Raw genomic sequence first — 7016 nt, forward strand, 5'->3', positions numbered from 1 at the left:
AAAAAAAAAAGAGCTGTTACATATTAATAGCTCGGAGGTTGTTTCCTTAAATGACTGTGGCCCTGAAAGTGCAGAAATCATGTTTTTCAGGCTGTTGCAGTCCTTGAACTTCTGTGACTTTCTAAAGTCATTACAAAGAGAACCAGCAAGATTGCTAGTGGATTTTATCTCTTCACCGAGTAGATATAATATTTGGTGCATGTTTAGAAATAGTTATAATATGTGTTTTCACACAAATATATTTGCATAAAATCTGTGTACATTTTAAATGTTTTATACAGAAGAACTATACATGATAATCTTTTAAAAACCGCAGTTACATTCTCACAAGTAAAACAAAACAAAAATCCAAACCAAGACAAAGCCCTCAATTTCTGTAGGGCAACAGGAGACTAATATACCACTTTTCTTTTCCCTACAGAGTACAACCAAATTATCTTAATCAGACACCGTTGATATAATGTATCTGCTTAGGTTTTGTTTGCAAGCTATAGAAATCACTCTATTCAAATTAGCATAAAGAAATTTATTAGCATATTGGCAAAATTCGCATAAAGAAATCATTCAGCCTTGTAGAATTGGTAGAGCAATGACACAATCCAAAGGAAACAGGAATGACTTCTGCTTCCAAACAAGATGGAGTAACAGGGACCAGATTTACCACCCCACCAGAAATTCTCACAAAATGTTAAAAATATATGAAACCATAAATTTCGAGACCTTGGACAACAGACAGTGAAGGACAGTGACTCCTGAGAGACAGGAAATAAATGACATGAATCCTGTGAGTCTCACAGTTTATATTCTGGAAAGAGTTTCTAGGCCATGGTATAAGGAAGGGGAAACCCAGGTAGAATCTAGATTGAAGAGACAGAGCACAGACTCCAGGGGAAATAAGGCAGCAAGAATTCATAGGATAAAATGCAGGACAAGAGAGAGCTGCCCAAGATAAACCCAGACATCTGTGCAGGGTCCCAAATATGCAGCTGAGTGCTGATGATGGCACGCATGTGAGGAGACTGTTCAAAGCTGGAGAGAAAACCAGCAACAGAAAGGATAAGAGATAACAATGAGTACCTAAGCCAAGAGTAGTGCCTCTTCTGACTGGAACCTTATTAGCTGAATCCATCCATGGAAGGTTTTGCCTCAATAGTGAAAAACAATAATAAGTCCTAGAATGAATTGTGCTTATTTTACCTAACAATTCATAAAAGTAAGACTCAAAAGCAGATGTAAGAAAATTAAGGCCTGTGGGCCAAAACCAGCTTGTGGTCTATTTTTGAATGTCCTGCAAGCTGAGAATTTTTTTTTTTACATCATTCAAGAGTTGTATAAAAAGAAAATATAAAGAATATTCCATAGAGATCGTATATGGCCCACAATGCCTAAGATATATACTATTTGACTCTTTGCAGGAGGTATTAGCTAATATCTGCTCAAAAGGATCAATCCTCCCAAGCCACTTAACTATCTCACAGAGTGAAGCTTGAGAATATTTACAGGAATAACTAAGTATATAAATAAATATTCAACACTCAGCATGCTAAACTTTACAAAGTCTACCATCCAACAAAAGATGGCAAGTCAGGCAAAGAAATAGGAAAATAGAACGTATAATGTGGAGAGAGAAATTAATAAAAATTGACCTAGAACTCACATTCTCAGACAAGGACATTAAAAAAGTTAGAATTATCAGACAATCACATTAAATGTGTCATTATACTATATTCTATATACTCAACATGGAAGGCATTTCTTTTTCACTATCGTCATCATCATCGCTGTGAGCACTCAATAAGTTGTATGGATTTGAAACTGGTATTAAAGGTTGAGAATGCATACAACATATTTTCTTTCTTTACTGGGGTGACAATGGTTAGTAAAGTTACATAGGTTTCAAGTGTATATCTCTATAATACATTATCAATATATTACATTGTGTGTTCACCACCCAGAGTCAGTTCTTCCATCACCATATATTTGATCCCATTTACCCTCTTCTGACACCACCCCTCCATACTCATATGTGAGATATAAAACTGAAAGCAACAAAGGAATGAGACAAAGAAACAAAAAGTCATAGACACAGACAGCAGTTTAGTGGTTACCAGAGTGTAAGAAAGGCATTTTTTTAAAAACCTGAATTGAAATTCTAGATAGAAAACTGCACTGAACATCTGAGATAAAACATAAAAACTAAAAAGGATTAAAGGCAAATTAGACATGACAGAAGAAAATATTAGTAAATTTGAAGCCATGGCAAGAGAAAACTTCCAAAATGAAATACGGTGAGAAATGAGGTGGGGAGGGTGGCATTACCAAGTCGTGGAACAACTTCAATGCACCTAATAATATGTCCTTGGAGTCCCCAAAGGAGATGAGAAAGAATGGGACAGAGAAAATATTTCAATAACTAATTGGTGAAAAAAATTCAAATTTGATGAAAACAATTAAACCACAGATTCCAGAAGCTCAAAGAACCCCAATCCCAAGAAACACAACAAAAACTACACCAAGGAATATCATAATCAAATGCTCAAAGCCAGTAATAAAGAAAACATTAAGAGCAGCCAAAGAAAAAAATGTTGCAAACAAATGCATATTGGTCTCATTGGCAATAAAGGAAACATGAAGATCAATAATTTTAAAGTGCTGAAAGGAAAAGCAGTTAACTTAGAATTCTGTATCCAATGAAATTATTTGTCAAAAATGAAGGTGAAATAAAGACTTTCACCACCAACAGATCCACACTATAAGAAATGTGAAAAGAAGTTCTTCAGCCTAAGAGAAAATAAGTCCAGAATGAAATACGAACCTACATAAACAAATGCAGAGTAGCTATACAGGAAAAATAGCTATACAGGCAAATATATGAGATTTCTTTAAAAAAAACTCATACACAAAAAACAATTAAATGTCACTGACTATTTATACAAAAATAAAAACAACATAGTGTGGGGTTATGAAACATGTGAAAGTAAAATTCATGACAATAGTATAGCAAGTAAAGAGGAGATACAAATGTAAGTTGCTTATACATTAAGTGATGCACTATCACTTTAAGGTGACTGTGATAAAGCAAATATGTTACTATTAAGTCCTAAAACAACTACTAAATTAACAAAGAGTTATAATTAATAAGCCAATAGAGAAAGCAAAGTGGAATAAAAAAGGAAAAAGATAAAGAACAGATGTTATAAATAGAAAATAAATAGCTAGATGATGATTTTAATCCCTAATTATATCAATGATTATATTAAATGTCAATGGCCTAGAAGCAGAGATTTTAAGGCTGTACAATACAGATAAGACAATTTAAATATAAAGACACATAAAAGTTTAAAGTAAAAAGATGAAAAAAGATATGCCAAAATTACTCAAAAGAAAGTTAGAATGGCTTTATTAATATCAGAGAAAGTAGATTTCAGAACAAAAAGTATTACAAAGTATAAAACAATCATAATGATAGAAGGTTTAATTTATCAAAGTTATATAACAACCCTCAATTGTCGTATACTAATAATAGTTTTAAAATACATAAAACAAAAATTGAGAAAAATATAAAGAAAATTAGATAAAAATTGACTAAAAGAAAGTCAGATCCAAATGCAAAACCTAAAACTATATACCTTACAGAAAAAATTATAGGAAAAAACTTTGAATTGGGCAAAGATTTTTAGGTATGACACCAAAAGCACAAGTCATTAAAATAATATTTTCTAAACTGGATTTCACCAAAAGTAAAAAATCACTTTATAAAGAGATTCATATATCTGATTTAAAAAACAAACAAACAAACAAACAAACAAACAAAAAACCCTATGTCCAAAACACATATAGAACTCTCAAAACTCAATAAAAAAAAATCCAATAAATAAATGGACAAATGATTTGAACATATACTACACCAAGGATGATATGTGGATTGAAAATAAACACACGAAAAATATTATTAGTAGTCATTAGGGAAATTCTAATTGAAAGCACATGAGATGGCACTACATACTTAGCACACTGGTGAAAATTAATAAGATTGACCACACCGAGTGTTGGTGAAGCTGTGGAAGAACTGGAACTCTCATATACTTCTGGTGAGAAAATAAAAGGACACAACCATTTTAGAATTTATTTTGAAAATGTACACCTACCATATGATGTAGTCATTCCATTCATAGGCATTCACTTAAGAGAAATGAAAGTGCATGTTCATACAAAATATAGTACATGAAGGTTCATAGCAATTTCATTGATAAAATGAAAGTTTTCACCCTAAAACTTGAAGTAACCCAAATTTCCATCAAAAAATGAATAAACTGCTGTATGTCTATACAATGGCATACTACTGAGCAATATAAAGGAATAAACTATTGATATGTGCTACAACGGAATGAATCTCAAAACACTTCTGCTGAATGAAAGAAGACAGATAAAAACATATTCGTTTTATGTGATGCATTTATGTGAAATTTATATAAAACTTCAGAATATGCCAACGAATCAAAAGTGGCAGAGAGATCAGTGCTTGCCTGAGGACCAGGTGATACAGAGGAATAGGAGGTAGGGGTGACTATGGGGCACAAGACAACTATTGGGGGAGATAACTATTGATTGCAGTGATGGTTTCATGGGTATCTACATATGTCAAAACTTATAAAAATTGTATATTTCAATATGAGTACTGTACTGTATATTTATCATACCTCAGTAAAGATGTTATTAAAATGAAGGAAGCTGGAAGAGATTTGTCTTGGAAATGGATAAATGAATAAGAAGCAGGAAGCAGAAACGGGTATTTCAAAGCCAGCAGACAGTACAAGCCACCATTAACACAGGTGCTGCTGCAGAGCCAGCAGCTCAGGAGAGGGAATCTGATTGGCTCAGCTTATGATGTTACATGCTAACCCTATGGTGTCTTCATTTCACCGTGGGGAGTGAACATCTGGAATGAGCCTGCCTTCAAAACTGCACACAATGTTGAGAAAGAAAATGCCCCAAAAGTAAACTGGGGAGGATGTCTGGAAATGTCTGGAATGAAAGCTAAAAAAAAAAAAAAAAAAAAAAAAAACCAGAAAAAAAAACAACAAAAAACTATTTATGACTTGCAGTATTTTGTTGTTGTTGTTCTGAGTGTTTATGCTTTTGTCCCTTTTGAAGTTATGAGCAATGAAAATCTATTTAATACATCTACTTCTGTTATTTTTCAATTATTAAAAATTTCACATCTCTACTCGTTAATAAGATTTTATTTTATATGAAACATCTATGATGAAGCACACCTCTCTCCCTCCTTCTTTCCCTCCCACTCCCTTTCCCTCTCCCTCTCTCTCTCTCTCTCTCTCTCTCTCTCTCTCTGTGTTTTCACCAAATATCCATCCCTAAATGAGTTAATAAATTCTAAATCCCATGGGTCTCAGTACTGGGTGCTTTGCTGTTCACTACTTCTTAAAATAAAAATGGTTGGGTGTTTGTTCATCTTTTACACCCAGTAGTACTCCTGAATTTTATAATGATTCATTGGCACCCAGTGTGTACCTGGCATAACATCAGCTCCATTAACACACTACATGTTAAAAAGCTTGAGCTCCACTTGTTGACAGCACTATATTATACTTTTTTGTCTCCAAAACAAAGCGACATAATCCTCCTGTCTTAAAGATGTTTTCCCATGAGTTCCCCATGTTTTCTGGCAATAACAGAATGTAGGGCAATTGGGAAGAGGCTGCACACTCTGTCTACTGGAGGAGAAGCCAGTCCTCATGGGTTTATTTCTGCTTTTCTTGGTTTGTTTCACAGAAAATTCACTTTTCTGTGTCTTAATTTCCCTACCTGCAGAGAAAGAAGAAACTGTTCCTTTTGTAAACACAGGAGTACATAAAGATTCAATGGCTAAGTTTAATGGGTTCATTTAAATTCCTACCTAGCTCTATTATTAAATAAGTTGTAATTTCTACACACATACAAATATATACATACATATACATATGTGTATGTATGTATATATATGTAGTTTCAAGGCTGCCAGCTATAGAAATCCACGTGTTAGAACCAACCAGTTTGTCATGGCTACAGAAATTCTTATGCCTATGATTTGAGAAACATTTCATAATGTTATGGAAAAGTGGACAAAAATGACTTTATCCTGAATGTAACCAGTTAGGTTTAAAAGCCCCTGGTAAAGCAAAGCAAAAAAAAAAAAAAAAAAAAAAAAAAAGAATGCAATTTATAAAGAACCAACTCAACAATTAACTCCTTGAATTCAGCTCTAAAATGTGTAAATCCAGCAAGTCAGGTGAACTATTCTCTATTCCAGTTCCTCTGGCTATTTCTGACTTACAGATATTTGGTAAAGATTTTATCTTCTTCATTTGAGAAATGCCTTATATAACATGGTCTGAAAATCATTTCTTTACACATAATAAATGATTTGTAGGGCTAAAAAATTTAGCAAGAGGCATAGTTATAATTTTAACTTTGTTCCTAATTAGGTATGCCATCTTAGTTATATGTCTTAATCATTCTGTGTTTCAGCTTCTTTTTTTGCCAAGTAAGGGACAATGCATATGCCACCACTCCCTTCTTACACTTATCACAGGCATTACTAATCAAGCACAAAGCGTTCCCGTTAAACTCACATCAGACTTTATCTGACTTTATTGAATGCGTATTGTATGCCAGGCATTATTTTAAATGCTAACTTGTAATAACTAATTTAATTATGAGACACGTATATGAGGTATACACAATTAATATCTTTATTTTACAAATGAGGAAAATGAGGCCCTAAAATACACCTATAATAAACGACAGAGCTTGAAATCGAGCTACCTGTGCTTTTCTCCACTTTGCTACTTTGCCTTTGAATTTTCTGAGCGCATTTCAACACAACTATAATAGTTGGTCCTGAAAGCCAGCCATCAACAGGTATCCATTGCTCTTTGGAATTTTTTCTTTAGTTTGCTTACAACTTTATCACTAGCATATAACACATTAACACACTGTCTGGTATATAATGGGCA

Source organism: Rhinolophus hipposideros, assembly GCF_964194185.1.
Source record: "Rhinolophus hipposideros genome assembly, chromosome: 17".
Taxonomy (NCBI): Eukaryota; Metazoa; Chordata; class Mammalia; order Chiroptera; family Rhinolophidae; genus Rhinolophus; species Rhinolophus hipposideros.